General features: G+C 43.4%; 1 long non-coding RNA gene across 3 annotated transcripts in view; it reads left to right on the top strand.

Annotated features, from left to right (window-relative positions):
- Nucleotides 1–13,473, top strand: part of LOC140912598 (uncharacterized) — a 40,804-nt gene extending 27,331 nt beyond the window's left edge. For all 3 annotated transcript variants that reach the window (XR_012159324.2, XR_012159325.2, XR_012159323.2), the window contains 2 exons: nt 11,341–11,460; nt 12,376–13,473. This is a non-coding gene — a long non-coding RNA (uncharacterized LOC140912598). The remainder of the gene's footprint in view (nt 1–11,340; nt 11,461–12,375) is intronic.
- Nucleotides 13,474–17,109: the final 3,636 nt, after the last annotated feature.

Here is a 17,109-nt window from a genome sequence, read left to right as displayed (position 1 = left end):
AGCTAGCATTTGAGGTATGGTGCATAAGGAAAAGGAGGATTTTTCACATCCATAACTGCTGGTTTAAGGGGGCAGAACAATGATCAAATATTATTTTTAATACGGTAGCACCTAGAGGTCCCATCTAAGATCAGGATTCAATTGTCAGGCACAGTCACTGCCCCAAAGAGCTTACAATAGAAACAAATAAGACAGAAGGAGTGGTATCCTCCTTTTACAGATGGGAAACTTATGCACAGAGAGATTAAGTGACTGCCCCAAGGTAACACAAGAAGTGTGTGGCCGAGCTGGGAACTGACTCCCAGGTCTCCCAAGTCGCAATCCAGGCCTTAACAAGAAGTTTATTCTCCTGAGAGGCACTGAGATGTGAGTGTCCTTTCAGCCCTGATGCCCCATTTGGCCACTTACTGAAAAGGCTTATGAAGGCTATCGCCGGGTATACAAACTAATGCAATCCCTGCATTATTTAATCAGAATCACTAGTATAGCTATTTATTGATTACTTTTTGCGGAGGAGGTTGAGCGGTGAATAGATTGCTGGGTGAAGGACTACAAGATAAACTTATTTATTCACACGCTAGATAAAAGCATGAGAGAGGCAGACATAATGTGGGTCTCCTTTCCACACCCACCAGAAAGAACTTTTCAACCGTGCCCTAGAGGGATTACCTTCTCTCCAACTAATGATAGGGGAGATCAGTTTCCATGATCCTTTATTCTTGGGCTTCTGCACAGTCTGCTTCACAATGGATCCCAAACCATGATCTGAAGAAACCACCTTCCACTAAAATGAAAGGGGAGTTAAATTAAATTAATCCATACGCCACCAGCATGAACATGCACCAACTCCACCCTAGTTACAGTTGACCTTTGCTTTCAGTTTAAAGGTGGACAGCTCTATGCTTCTTTGGGTTGTCTTGAATTTTGGATTGTCTTTGGATTGTCTTGAATTTTGCTGATGCCTCATGTGGGTAGTGTTAGTAATCCAAATTTGGGGTTGCTTAGGAAGGGGTTCCTCAGATACAGCCCCTTTCATGCACCCACAAAACAAGAATCCAGCATTTTACAAAATAGATTCAAAATGATGGATTTTGGACAAGGGTACAAGTCATATCTTTCCTGAAGATTCTTTAGCGAATCACAAGGTATTCAGCTCAATACAGCAGTAACTGGATAAAATTCTATGGCCTGTGTCACACAGGAGGTCGGACTAGATGACCTATTGGTCCCTTCTGGCTATTAATCTATAATAAGAACATATGAGGAAGCAGTAATAGAATGTGTTATTGCTTGTTACATTCCTCAGATTTGAATTGCAGCATTTATCTGCATGTACTCCAGCTGGGTTCACTGTTAGATGTCACTGTACTGACTGGTGGAGGGATTGGTTGGAGCAACTTGGCAGAGCTATCACTGTGAGGTAATGAGAGGTCCACATATACCCTGAGGCATTGATTATGCCTCATTTCAGCACTGTGGTTTGTAGGTCGTATCCACAGAAGTGCTTAAGGGTTGTTGGTTTTTTTGCCATCTGGTGGCCCATAGGACACTGGTCTCCAGGGTTTAGGGAGGAGTAAGTGAAGGAAATGTCTCAGCAGGACTCCTCAGGGCACGGGTGAAGGTGAAAGGATGATGACATTTAGTACGCCTGCAGTGGTTTTTATAGAGTTGGCTCAGTGTTTGAGTGCAGGACAAGTGTAGGTAGTTCCTGTTTGCTACACTTCACCTAAACCCACTTTTTGTCCTACAGTTCTCATGTGCTCTTGTCCCAGAGAGTTCTGTAGCGTATGTGAAGAAAGAGTGCTACTAAGTGTGTTGTTGGCATACTGGGGCCGTGATCAAAGAGGGCATAGGTAAGGTGGCATTACGGGGGTGGCATGTTCCTGGTTTTCAGAGGTTTAAATGTGTGTTACCTTAACTCTTCATTTCCTGGTCTTCAGACCATTATGTTTTGCCATTCTTCGCATTCTGGAAGGGCATGAAGTACCACAGCACAAAAAACTTAATGGTTCCTGGTTCTTTAATTTAATAGTCACTAACCAATTTGTGCATCAAAAGCCAATGGTTTGCACACTCCAGTGAAAAGCTAGAGGCAGTGTGATCCTTGGGTAGGATACTGAATTGGAAACATGATTCTATTTGTGTGACAAGGGCTCTATTTGCAGCACTGCCATTGGCATGCTGGATAATCTTAGCCAAGTCACTTCACCTCTCTGTGTGCCTCTATTTCCCCCCCCCAGCCCCCCCCCCCCCCCCCACTCTCTCTCTCAGTCTTGTCTACTGCACTTGTAAGTTCTTCAGGGTAGGCGCTGTCTCTCCCTATGTGCTTGTCCTGCACTTACCACAAGGAAAGTTCCCACAAGGGAACTCCTATCTTAGTTGGGGTGGCCTTCAAGATGCTACTATAACACAAATCGTTAGCAACACCAATAACTGAAGAGTTAAGGCTAAACTCTGGAGGATCTGCAGTCTTCTTCTTTTTCCTCCACACCTTAAAAAGACTGTCTATTTTAGAAACTTCATAGGTGTCTCCCACATGACCAGAGGAGTGGATTTCTCAAACAAAGGGTTAAAATAGCCAACTCCATTAGATAAAGAAGAGAAAGATCTAACAGGGATGCAGCTCATATGCCAGTCTAGGTACCAGCTAATCAGTACTATTCAAAGGTGAAGGCCAGACAGAGGAGCCAGGAATTGTTGCACAAGTTAAGTAAAGTTTAGTGAACGGCAAACCTGATAAAGCAATGGTTTGACTCTATTTTCTGTGAAAAACTCCACTCTTCCTTTAACCTGGCTCTGGAACAGGGGCCACGTGGACTGATCCTCCCAGTGAATCAATCTCAATCTGTCAATATATATCTCCCTCTCCCTCTCCCTCTCCCTCTCTCTCTCTCTCTCTCACACACACACACACACACACACACACAGGTTTCAGTGGAAGTCCTCAGACTTTCCCACGGACAACACCCCCTTAATACCCTTTTAGTTCATACACTATCTGTTGCATGTAATTGTCTGTTTAGGGAGCTCTGGATCCAAACTCTTCTGGTAAAAGGGCTTGTGAGCAGTTTACTTTCTCTGCAATGACTTCATTGCAAAGGATTTTTCTTCTGTGTCAAGTTTGCCACGTGCTGGCTTTCCCTCCTCTTGTTCACCGGAGCGTCCCAGTTTCTGGAAATAATTTGTGGTTTGGAAATCGCCTCTGAGGCTTCAAAGATCTTAAAATTTACCATACCAGATTGGATTGTTGGGTCCATCTAAGCTGGTGTCCTGCTTCCAGACATGACCAATACCCAATGCTTCAGAAGAAGACAGAACTCCTTCATAACAACAACAACCCTTCACTCTTACATAGTGGACCTAGCCTGACTAATTTAAGGAATTGGCACCCCCTTCATGCACTACCATGCTAGATTGCACTAGACTTTTGGGGAAGGTACCTCAAGAAAGCACACAAAACATCAGTGGGGGAACCTCACAAAGATGAATAGATTGAAGGGAGACACAGATTATCAAGGAGGACTTCCCAAAACACAGCACAGCATTGCATAGTGCCTTCCAGGCCTGTTTTGGCTCATTGTCCCTCATCAAAGGAATTGGCAAGCAAATCTTTATTGTAAAAGACAGAAGAGACGCTGTGGGGGAGGTATTGAAATCTGGGGATAATTCACAAAATTCCAGCCCGTATTATAGAAGAAGCCTAAAGTTATATATCTCACTGGTTCTTATTTCTTTGGTTGATGGATTTAAATGGACAAAAGCAACCCATTAATGGCAACATCCCATATTCAACCACCATCCTCCCCCACTCCTCTTACATTAATGGAAAGCATGTGCAATCTAAGGCTGGCATTTTATGACCCCATTACTCATGCTGAGGTAGTGCCTCACTCCACAAAGTCCTGTTTCCTTCCGTTGGACTACTATTTGCCGAGGAAGGTGCTGCTCGGTGGGAGTAAGGCTGTCAGGATCAGATCCTAGGGAAAATGACTACCCTGGAAAGAGGACTGCTGCTGGTCAGCCCTGGCACTTCTCTGCAGCAGTCATGCATGGCATTATCATATGGATGTCTACGAGGGTCACCTAGAATGGACTCTGAGAATAGCCCTGGGATGACAAGGACCTGAACTGGATTTCTCTGTCCCGGTGACATAGATTTGGCACCACCCTGAGAGAATATTGTCTGCAGACTGTCTGGACTCCATGAACATGAACTGAGTTTGTGTTCCAGCCTGGATTGGATTCAGGGTACAATTCTTGGCAGCAGAGAGACCAGCATGGGACTTCTCTGCCAAAGTGGAGTATGTGACGTGCATGGTGTTATATTGCCACCTAGAGGTGAGAGTGCATAGGCTACAGCTGAGTAAAGATGGCTGACAAACAAGTCATGTCCGTGGCTGTGCTGTGGTTAGTACATGCTGTAAAAAGTGGGATTAAGGATTTTGGATGCTCATCACTCACCTAAAAAGCTACGCCCTGTTGTGAGTGCTCACAAGTTGCCATTGGTTTTCTTCCTGGAGGTGAGATGGGGCAGCTCTGTGGCAGGATGGTAAAGGCTGAAGGTTCAGAAATATGGAGATTTTATGTCAATGACTTAAGATCTGGGTTTGCATATTTGATGTTAGCATCTAACATCTTGCTAGCCTATGTGGATTTCTGGTCCCACCCCCCCACTTAGGGGACAGGCCTCTGCCCTCAGAGTTCTCACTAGTTGATCCCTGCATGGGGACCCTCGTCTCCATAGAAACCAAGAGAGGATGGTTAAACTTTAGTCATCCCAGATCTTCTCCACAGGAATCTGACAGAGCAATAAATGATAGAATATGCATTTTGTTTTGTTCAGCGTGGAAGAAGTCTCTTGCTGTGATGGGCTTTATGTTAGCTGGTGTCCCAGGATACAGACACGTGGTGATACAAGAAGCCTGCTATTGCATGATGGAGTGCTGTGGTGACAGACTGGAAGACAGTTGCTACAAGTGCAACGGCTCACTGTCGCAGTGAAGTCATGCACTGATTTCCATCTGCTCAGATATGCATTCAAGGCCGCCTTGACACTCCCTTTTAAAAATCTGTGGCCTGAGTTTTTGGAATGCAAAGTATATGGTGTGGTATAAATAATAAACACTGCTGAGAGGCTCATGACATTCCATAGTCAATTACAAAAATCACAGAACCCTGTCCCCGGACTCTTACAATCTAAATTAGACACAACACACCAAGAGAGGACAATCAAAACAGGGCAGGGAGGTGGCTATCAAAGGACAAGGCATATAAACCGCGAGACATGCTGTTGTTATTCAGATAACTTGTTACTGATTACATATACATCATAGATTGGAGGTCAGTGTGGAATGAAGGCTGGGAGGCACTAAAAGACTGATAGCACTGGGTAGAGCATGGTATAGTGCAGATGGGTTCTGTGAAAGCTTCCTCCATACATCTCCCCAGTAGCAACCTGCAACACCCGCTGCCAATCAAAGGCTCCATTCTCCTAAGAAAGACCCACTCAGAGGGGAGACTCCATTTCTGGGAAGTCTTCCATCTGCAGGGCAGGGTTCACTCTGCTGTCCACCCCTGGGGAAAAAGTCATACTTAATAGTCAGCCTACCCAACGTCCTGCATGAGCCATGCTTCAGGGGGTTTCCCCTTCCATCTCTGCCCCTAACTAAGGGTTTCACACCATGCAGTGGGGGTACTTTATAAGTAAGAAAGCTCCTTCCATGGATTTAGGGGTAGAGGGAAGATTATACGTACAAATATTTGAAGGGATTTTCAAAGCCACACAGGAGTTAGGCTCTTTGAGTTTCAATGGGATTTGGGTGCCTAACTCTCTTAGTCTCCTTTAAAAATTCCAGCTATAAACATCAATTACCATGTATAAGTTCTGGAACTAGGGGTGCTGCTGCACCCTCTGGCTTGAAGTGGTTTCCATCATATACAGGGTTCACATTTGGTTCAATGGTTCTCAGCACCCCCACTACAGAAATTGTCCTCCCATAGAAGCCAATAAGAGTTTTGCCATGGATATCAGTGGGAACAAACTGAGGCTCTAAGGATTTGATCCCGAGAGATGGTGAAAAGCCACAATTCCCGCTGAATTCAACTCCTCCCAGGAACAGCCTTTAAGGAGGAGCAGAGTTACCTGGGATGGTCAAAAAGAGTATAAAGTGGGTGTTGGAATCCCCATTATGACAAAAAGAAAAGGAGTACTTGTGGCACCTTAGAGACTAACCAATTTATTTGAGCATAAGCTTTCGTGAGCTTTGCGAATACAGACTAACACGGCTGTTACTCTGAAACCCATTATGACAGTTATTACCTGAGGCAGTACCATTTGCTGCAGAATCCATCCCACTCTGCAGAATTCAGCTCTAGAACCTACGCTTTCATTTTTTAAAACTGCTCCCATATTATTTTCCAAAGTCTGCTAAAGGTGTTAGACTTTCTGTTTAGGGGGATAGAATTCTACCCTCTGGGCAGATATCCCACCCACCCCCTTCTCCTCAAGCACATAGGAACTCTGAACCTATAGCCAATAGGGGCAACAGCTCTGAAAGGTCTGAGCTCACCTCCCCCACCCTTCAGCACCATGGGATAGTAAGTCTAACACCGAAAGCTGACAGTTTGAATGTCAGCATTGGTAAGGCTGATCACTTTAGCAGAAATTGCCAGCTACTGTGATTTTCCCAGATTCCAAACGGTTTCCAATGCTTCCCCAGGTCCTAAAAGCCTATATTGTGCCTACCCAGATGGCTAAAGCTCCAGTTTCCTGCCTGACAACTTCTACAATGCAGTTCTGCATTCCCAAGACATAAATCTGCAGCATACTGAAAACGGATCATGTGGAGACAGCATAAAATGAACTGAATCTCAACATGACACAGAGGACACTCTACTGAGTACATTATTCATTCCCATCTTTAATCATTACATTTCTCCATTTTTTTTTCCAATTTACATGGAGCTGCAACACATTTTCCAGCCTGCTGTACTGGAAAGCTGCAGAGCGCATGGACCTTGCTATTGAATGTAAGACCTTCTTGTCATGTTGTACCTTGGGCCTTTGTCCTCAGAAAACAAGATAGCAATAGGTAGTAACCAGTTGTTATCTACCTGGGAGCTAAGTGTTTGTAGAAGCAGGTACTGGGAAGTAAAAGCAGGGATTCTGGCAGCAGGGGGAAGGGCAGGATTCTTGCCTGGAATAAGAACCACCTTTACTGAACCTCCAGTCTGCATTCCCCAGATGGTCTGTCCTACCAGTTCTTGGCCTGGAAGGGGAGACCCAGTTGTGGCTCTCACAGCGGGTGAAGGAGAGATGTTAGGTTGATTAGGAAGGTAAGATGAGGCCCTTGCTGCTGTGGGGAGGGAAAGAGAGTACATTTGTTCTGGATTGAGCTGTGACTTTCATTACAGATCCTCCAAGGGTTAAAGCTAGTTTGAAGCACACAATGTAGGGAAAGACTGTTACATGGGTTGCAGGGAAGGCTAAATTGGCCTAATACAGTATTTTTTCCCATCCTTGATTTCCATGATTCCGTAATAAACATACTCTGAATCAGCAAATGATATTTCCCATTCACATTCGCTATTTCTTCTCTGAATTCACCGCTCGCCTCTGGAATGATCTGCAGCTTTACCTTCCTCCTTGGAGAGAGACAGCTGGATGACTTCACTCCGTGCCTGGAAGCTGGCAATGAAGTTATCACCCCTTTTTGAGCACAGTACAGTTTCTATCACCCTCCGCTCAGGATCCACTGAAGCTCTGGAAATTCTTTTATATCCTTACATGAAATAACAACACAGTCCCTTGGTGACATTTTGTTCCCATTAGCACATGCAAAAGAGAAAAACAAAATACTTAATCCTGGCCAGATGAAAGAAAAATCTAACTGGGCTCCTGCACTGTCTCGCATGGACCAGAAGTCATCTTCTGTTGTCAGCTGCTTGACAGATGGCTATAAATGTAAACTGAAGTTATATTAGCTAGTCTTCTGCTTAAGAGTCGGATTCTGCTCTTATTTTAGTCAATGGCAAAACTTCCATTACAACTGGGCTGTGCTCAGGAGAATCATGTCTTAACTTTTTCACAAATCACATTGCTAAGTGTAGATTGTGTTTAGATGTGGGTAGAGAAGTGGTATTTGGATCTGGAATTGAATTAGGCAGGGGTTTCAGGCTGGATTCACTGCTATTGAAATCTCAGACAGTTTTGACCCTCAAATGGTGGTAACTTTGTAAGAACAACTAATCTTGCGAGATTTCTGCCCTATTAAAAATGGTAGCAGTCTCATGAAGTCAGCTGTTTTCTTTTATGAAATTTCTGCCATTTTTGGCAGAAATCTCATGACTTACCACTCTTTTCAAAAGATTGCAGTAGAGGTGGATGGGAAATTGTTTTCCTATTCTGAATTTTTTGAAAAAGATTTAGAAAACTGTTCCTATTCTGAATGCAGATGAAAAATCAAAATCTCAAACATTTTCACAAACCAAACATTCAAAATTTTGTTTGGATCAGATCAACCTGAACATTTAGTTTCAATAATTTAAAAATATTTCATTTTGATTTTGACCTTTTCAGAGGATTTTTTGTTTGTTGGGGGGGGGGGGGTTGCATTTTTTGCTATCATTGAACCTAAATTTTTAAACAAAAAATTATTTTGAACTGAAACTTTGATTTTTTTTGTTTAGAAAATGTCAAAAAAATTCAACTTTTTTGAATTGGGAAATTCATCAGAACTGATCCTTCCTTGTGAACAGTTTTGGATTTGATGAAAAGACATTTTGCTGAAACATTTCCCCATGAGCTTTAGATTTCAGCTCAGTCCAGATCAGAGCAGGGGGGAAAGGATCTACTATTTTTAGATCTGACCTAGAACCAAAACTGAGTAAGTTTACTTTGGAGCTTAAATTTGAAGAGGTCAGGATTCTGGTTTTGATCAGTCACTGGTTCTGTTGTCTTTGTAAGGGAACTTCTCTAGGACTCTTTTGCTCTGATTCTTCAGACACTGAACTTAATTCTGTAGCCACAGTCACTTTGCTGATTATTTATTTTTTCTGTTTCTAAGATGGCTTCCTGTTTTGTTTGATCCTTTGTTATTGTCCAATTACTGTATTTCCTGTGCCCACTCTACTGATTTCTAACTTAATCTTCCTGGTATTCATAGACATTTCTGTGGCAGGAACACTTGATTTTGCTTTACAGCTTATCGTTGGCAGGAATTTGACTTTGTATCAAACTGCAGCTTCTGTCATGCAAACTGATGTAGCTCTGTTATCTTCAGTGGAGATACATTGACTTCCATCAGCTGAGGAGCTGGAATAACATTGGCTGGAAGGATTTCTAATACAGTACGGGGCCTAAAGGGAAGTGTAAAAGTGGTTCAAGGAAGAATGATGAATTATTGATTATTAATAGTAATTAATGAAAGTATACAATACTATAAATGCACACAGCACTTCTAAGACACATTGTCCCACCCCAAAAGCACTTAGCGTCTGACACAGAGAAGGCAAAACATGGGATCCCAATTCATTTAAGGAATAGTGAGTAGCGATTAATGGGGAAGAGAGACTCACATAGTAAAAACTTTAGGAAGAAACAGGTTTTAGGGAGGGATTTGAAGAAGGGGACTTGGTGCGTAGAATCAGGGAATCTCTTCCAAGCACACAGGTCTGAAAGCTGGGAGTGGGAGGTCACTTCTGGCAGGAGGCTAAAGAGGTACAATCAGGAAGATATTTGAAGTGTATTACAGCAACTTTATTGACCCTTCTCAGCCATGTGACATATTTTTACATGCCAGCTGGAAGCGGCAGCCAGTACATCCCTTGGCCCGCTCCGCTTCCAGCGGCTCCCATTGGCCTGGAGCAGCGAACCGTGGCCACTGGGAGCCGTGATCGGCTGAACCTGCGGACGTGGCAGGTAAACAAATAGGCCAGGCCCACCAGGGGCTTTCCCTGCACAAGCAGCGGAACAAGTTTGGGAACCACTGGATTAGATGTTACTTGCAGCCCCTTCAAAACCTATGATTCTATAATTCTATGATTCCAAGGCCAGAAGGAACCATTGGGATCATTGGGATCATCTAGTCTGACTTCCTGTATAACAGAGGCCACAGAACTTCCCCAAAATAATTCCTAGACCATCTCTTTTAGAAAAACATCCAATCTTGATTTGAAATTTTCAAGTCATGGGGCATCCACCCCAACCCTGGGCAAATTGTTTCAATGATTCATTACTCTCTCTGTTACAAATATACACCTTATTCCCAGTTTGAATTTGTCTAGCTTCAGCTTCTAGCAATTGGATCGTGTTATACCTTTCTCTGCCAGACTGAAGAGCCCGTTATTAAATATTTGTTCCCAATGTAGATACTTATAGATGGGAACCAAGTCACCTCTAGACCTTCTTTTTGCTAAGCCAAATAGATTGAGCTCTTTGAGTCCATCATTGTAAGGCAGTGGTTTTCAAACTTTTTTGTGGGGATGCCCACAACCCAGTGGAGCTGGGGATGAGGGGTTTGCGGTGTGGGAGCGGGCTCTGGGCTGAGGTAGGGGGTTGGGTTGCAGGAGGGGGTCAAGACTCTGAGCTGGGGTGCAGGCTCTGGGGTGGGCCAGGGATGAGGGGTTTGGGGTGCAGGAGGGGGCTCTGGGTTTTGTGGGGGGGCTCAGGGCTGGGGCAGGGGATTGGGGTGGGGGCTTACCTCGGGCGGCTCCCAGTCAGCAGTGGTGTTAAGGCAGGCTTCCTGCCTATCCTGGCACTGTGGACCGCGCTGCACCCTGGAAGCGGCCAGCAGCAGGCCCGGCTCCTAGGCGGAGGCACGAAAGTGGCTCTCGCCCACAGGCGCTGCCCCTCCAACTCCCATTGGCTGGAAACTGGCCAATGGGAGTGCGGAGCTGGTCCTTGGGGCAGGGGCAGTACGTGGAGCCCCGTGGCCCCCGCACCTAGGAGCCAGACCTGCTGCTGGCTACTTCCGGGGCACAGCACAGTATCAGAACAGGTAGGGACTAGCCTGCCTTAGCTGGGCAGCACCGCTGACAGGACTTTTAATGGCCCAGTCAGTGGTGATGACCAGAGCCGCCACGACTCAGTGCCTTACATTCCATGACCCAGTACTGGGTCACGACCCACAGTTTGAAAACCATTGCTATAAGACATGTTTTCTAATAATTTAATGATTCTCGTGTCTCTTCTTTGAACCCTCTCCAATTTTTCAGTATCCTTCTTGAATTGTGGACACAGGACTGGACATGGTATTCCAGCAGTGGTCACATAAGTGCCAAATATAGAGGTAAGATAACCTCTCTACTCTTACTCAAGATTCCTCTGTTTATGCATCCCAGGATTGCATTCGCACTTTTGGTCACAGTGTCCCACTGGGAGCTTACGTTCAGCTGATTATCCACTGCGATCCCCACATCCTTTTCAGAGTCACGGCTTCCCAGGATACATTCCCCCTTCCTGTAAGTATGGCCTACATTCTTTGTTTCTAGATACGTACATTTACATTTAGTTGTATTATAACACATTATTTGCTTGGACCCAGTGTACCAAACAATCCAGATCTCCCTGAATCAGTGAAATGTCCTCTTCACTATTTACCATTCCCTAAATTTTTGTGTCATCTGCAAACTCTATCAGTAATAATTTTATGTTTTCTTCCAGGTCATTGATAAAAATGTTTAAACAGTGTAGGGTCAAGAACCGATGCCTACGGTACTCCACTGGAGACACACCCACTCGATGATGATTCCCCATTTAATATTACATTTTGAGACCTATCCATTCGCCAATTTTTAATCCATTTCATGTGTGCCATGCTAATTTTACATCGTTCTAGCTTTTTAATCAAAATATTGTGCAATACCAAGTCAAACACTTTACAGATTATTGCCTTTATCAATCAAATTTGTAATCTCATTAAAAAAATCAAGTTAGTTTGACAGAATCTATTTTCCATAATCCCACATTGATTTGCATTAATTATATTACCCTCCTTTACATCTTCATTAATCAAGTGCCATATCAGCAGCTGCATTAACTTGCCCAGGATCAATATCAAGCCTATAATTATCCAGGTCCTCCAGTTTTCCCTTTTTAAAAATTGGCACAATATTAGCTGTCTTTGAGTCTTCTGGAGCTTCCCCAGTGCTCCAACACTTATTGAAAATCAATATTAATGTAATGGTCCAGTGAGCTTCCCAGCCAGCTCTTTTAAAACTTTTGGATGTAAGTTGTCTGGACCTCTAGTTTTAAATTTTTTTAACTTTAGTCTGAAGAAGAGCTCTGTGTAAACTCAAAAGCATGTCTCTCTCACCAACATAAATTGGTCTAATAAAAATATTACCTCACCCATCTTGTCTTTCTAATATCCCCAGATTGACATGGATACAACGCTGCTTATAACTTCAGTAACTTCTGTTTAACATCCTCCAGAGATACTAGTGGAAAGATTATCATCATCACCATATGATGAGACTATATCATCTGTTTTTCCCCAAATACAGAAGAGAAATTTTATTGAACATTTCTGCCTTTTCTGCATTATTATCAATAATGTTACCTTTTCCATCTAGTAAGGCACCAAGACCATTGTCAGGATACTTTTTGTTCTTAACGTATTTTAAAAACTCCTTATTGTCCTTAACTCTGCTGGAATAGATGTCTCTCTATGTCCCTTTGCTTCCCTTATCAATTTTATGCAGTTCCTAGCTCTGATTTATATTGATTTCTATCAACTTCCCCTTTCTTCCATTTGTTTATATATAACAAATGGAAGAAATTATGTTACTGTGCCTTCACTTCCCCTCTAAACCAGGTCAGTGTTTTTTTAACTAATATGGCCTTCGTCTTCGATTGTGGCATTTTGGGTATTTACTAAGGTGGTCTGAAATGATTCCCACTTATAATTCCCAAATATGCATGTCCTTTATATAGAACTCTGATAATAGGAGAAAAACAGAAGATGAAGGGAAGACCTTACACCCCCTTGCCCCCAGCAACTGCAAGTTTCCACTCTCGGGCTCCTTCTGTTCCCCTTCTCATCAGTTTTGTTTTGCCCACACCACAAATTTCCCCTTCCCATTTCCTGAATGGGAAAGCTAGAACTTTTTAAAATTAAAACAAAGACTCTCCTTTTGTCTGTCTCTGTGGTTTGATCGGCTGAAGAGGGGACAGGGCAACGGCTATGCTGTAAGAAGCTTGGGGCCAGGTTTGAAAAATCCTCGGTATCATAGCTAGAAACTACTCATTTGAAACCCCATATATGTAAGTAGATCAGGAAATGTCTAGGAAGATGCAATTAGGTTTCTCTCTTTTTATTTCTTCATGGCTTGTGGATTCCTCTGTGCTAAACCCAGGTGTTTTTGTTTTGCTTGTAACCTTTAAGCTGGACCTAAAGAAAGCTATTCTTAATGCTTAATCCTTGTAGATTTTTTTTTTAAATCTAGCAAATGCCTAAGTCCCCAGATGTATTTTCTCTCTCTTTTTTTTTTTAAATAAAATTTACCTTTTTAAGAACAGAATTGGATTTTTGTGTCTTAAAAGGTTTGTGCACATGTTGTTTAATTAGCTGGTGGCAACAGCTGATTTATTATTTTTCTTTCTCAGCTCTTCCCCAGTGGGGGAGAGGGGTGAAAGGGCTTGAGGGTACCCCACAAGAAGGAATTCCCAAGTGCGCCTTCCTGGGCTCTCAAAGGGATTCTGCTCGTGGTTGGTGGCAGCATCTACCCATCCAAGATCAGAGAAAAGCTGTAACCTTGGGGGTTTAGTACAAGCCTGGAGTGGCCAGTATTAATTTTTAGAATCCTTGCGGGCCCCCACCTTCTGCACTCAAAGTGCCAGAGTGGGGAATCAGCCTTGACATTGTCCTTCACCCTCTCTCATCTCTGCATCTTCTTCCCCATGTGCCCTTCCACCTGGAACCTCTTCCATCACCAGTTTTGCCACATCTCCCCCCTCCTTCAGATGTGCTTTTTCCAACAGGCCAGCTGGTCTCTATCCCTCCCTTGAGGGAATTGCTCAAAACAATTTTGTAAAATAAAATTAATCCATGCCAGGCATTATAGTACTTAACTGCTCATTCATGCCCTTTCCCTGGGTTTGTATATTGCTTGCCCAAATTGCAAGCTCTTTGGGGCAGGGACCCCATTATTGTGTGTGTGCAGATCCTAAGTCATGGTAAGTAACAGCAGAGTTTTAGACAGGGATGAGAATCTTGTAGATGAATTGCAGCTTGGATATGGTGAAAGAGAGGAAATCACTGAAGGAACTGAAGGATGAGGTGATGTGGTCAATGCAGGGAGAAAGGATGATGACTTTAGCAGTGGCATTTTAGAAGGACCAGAGTGGGAGTATCAGACAGATGGGGAGGAAAAAGTTTATAAGGAAGAAACATAACCCAAGGGAGGACAAGCCTGTTGGGACAGGGAAGAAGGGCTGATTTTTGAGAGGTAGTGTCGTGTAGTGAATAGCCCAGCGACCTGGTTTTTATTCTCCGCTCTGCCACTGACTTGCTGTGTGACCTTGGGCAAACTTCTGTATGCCGCTCTTTCTCCTTGCACCCCTTTTTCTATTTATAATAAGCTGTTTTAGGGCAAGGATTGTCTCTTATTATGCGTTTGCACATCACCCTGTCACAGGCTTGCCTGAGCGATGGGAATGTCTCACAAAACAAGCTGCTCTGATTTTACAGCAGTAAATTGATATTTAAATCAAAATGGCCCCCTGAGCTTTAAAATTCTACAACATAAAACAACAGCCCTTCATTGACCTAATCAGCAGGTGTGTCAGAGTTAGTCCCCTAAACAAGCCCGGGTTCTTGGGTTAAGATAAGGGAGATTCTTCCATCCCCCATCCCACTTTCACCTAGAACTGGCCCCTGGAAGAAGCAGCCAGCCCCTTTTATCTTGTCTGCTGGGCCCTGATTGGCTTCTGCCTATTCCTGGCCCTTCTAGCCACTGGAACCAATCTTCATTGGTTCTGCCTGCGGCTGATCCTGGATGGACTCTCTATGCAGTTCTTGGAGGACTGAACTCAGTGCTTCTCTTCTACAAAAGGACACCTTCTTTCAGTGGGGTGTGACAAGTGAATGGGACCTCCAGCAGGGGGCAGCAAATGCCTGGTAGACCCCATCCCAGGCCTGAAATGCAATTTAGGCCCCTAAGCTCTACTGTATTATGAATAATAATACTGATGATATAGCTGGGATGTGACGGAGAGAACAACAGAGAGAAGTCACATATTACACTGACAATGTGTGTCTGGAAGATAGGGAGAATAGACAAGATGTCAGCTGCAGCAGAGAAGGGAGAAGACAGAAAGAAAGATTAAGGAGAAAGATGAGAAGCTCATTTAAAAGGAATGGATTACCCACTCAGAGGGAGGGAGAGTTGACTACAGAGGGATTGTAGAGAACCACAATAGGGACAAAGAAATGGAAACTCCACCACTAGAGGGAGATAACCCAAAGCATTCTGGGAAAAATACTGGAGCTATCAGTTCTCTGCATCCATGTCCTCCTGCCTTTTAAATCCAGCATGCTTCCTGTTTGTTGGCCACTGAAACACTAGGTTAACAAAAATAAACCTAACTTTATTATTTCCATGCATCCCCCAAAACTTATTTCTAACACAGTTGTCATACAACTGCTGATATCTACTCTAAATCCATATAATATTTACAGAATTAAAAAAAAGAAAGAAAGAAAGAAAAGATGTGTTTTTAAGCCAGTCCTATTTTTAAGCACACCATTGGTTTCAGCAAGAAGTATCTTTTTATATTGTTGTGTTCTTATGGAACAAATAGTGTTCAGTGAATCCTATGTTTATTCTTCTATTGTGACATAAAATGTATCAGATAAAAGTCAATCACAAAGCAGTGCACATGTTGTAATGGATCATCTATGCTGAAAGCCACTGCAGAGGATGCGTATTTTACGTGAAGTACTTGAAAAGAAGATTGTTTGGTGCACAAAGGATATGATCCAAAGCCTATTGAAGTCAATGGCAAGTTTCCCATAGAGTTGAGTGGGCTTTGGATCAGAACTAAGGAGAGGGAGCTAGTTCCAACCATAAAGGGCACCATAAAAGGCAGCATGAAAATTAAAAATAAATATAATGGTGAAATCCTGGTTGAATTAAAGTCAAAAGGAGTTTATCCATTGATTTGAATGGGGTCAGGATTTCTCCCAGTAAGCCATTAAATGATACTGTTAGTGACCTACTGATAAAATTATTCATATTGGTTAAAGGTCCCATGAGACATGCAGTGGCCATACAAGTTCCAACATACATGCCTCATCCCCCACTGGAAAAACCACTCCTAATGGTGAGGAGGTCATTCACCCTCTCTGCCTTCTCAGCAGCTTCTCTCCTGAGACTGCCAAGGAGGGTGCCAAATGTGATGTGTGCACCTGTCCCCCTAGAGTAAACTGCAAACATATAATAGAGGCCACTGAATGGTGATCAGGTGTCAATGGCTTGCACTCACCACTGACCCAAGCTGGATGTGAGCTAGTGACTTAGGGTCTGAGTCAATGCCCATAGAAGTCAATGAAAAGACCCATTGGCTTTGATGGATATTGGATCAGTTCCACTGACTGTGATGGACACTGGATTAGCTCCTTGGCGGTGGAACTGTACTGTGTTACCAGTCCCTTGAGCCATCATGGCTCACTGCTTTTGTCTTTCCTACCTTGTTTTGTGTGTGTGTATGTATACTTTGCCATGTACATCTCTATTTTTCTTTTATTCTCCCTCCTTTTCCAGTAAGGAATGTTTTTAAAAGCAAGTGTCTCTATCTGAGCTCCTGTGAACTCTGACTCTCTTTGAGAAATGTTCGTGCTGTTTAACTTAAAGAATTTCTGAAAACGTATAAGGAAGGAATTTCATAAACTGTTCATTGAAAAACATTCCATACATTCCCTCTCCTCCAGAGACACCCGTGTGTGGTCTCTGTCGAGGTCAGATTAGGGGGCTACACAATAGGGACCAAGATTCCAGCACTCAGAAAACAGCATATTGTCAGCTGCTCTGCCAGGATGGAGAAAGATCTGATGTCTCCCATTGCCCAAGGCTGGTAAAGATCAGACATGACAAATGGATGGTAAATAT

Source organism: Lepidochelys kempii, chromosome 6 (genome assembly GCF_965140285.1).
Source record: "Lepidochelys kempii isolate rLepKem1 chromosome 6, rLepKem1.hap1, whole genome shotgun sequence".
NCBI lineage: Eukaryota > Metazoa > Chordata > Testudines > Cheloniidae > Lepidochelys > Lepidochelys kempii.
Note: the sequence above shows the minus strand (reverse complement) of the source record. Positions and strands in the feature narration are given on the sequence as shown.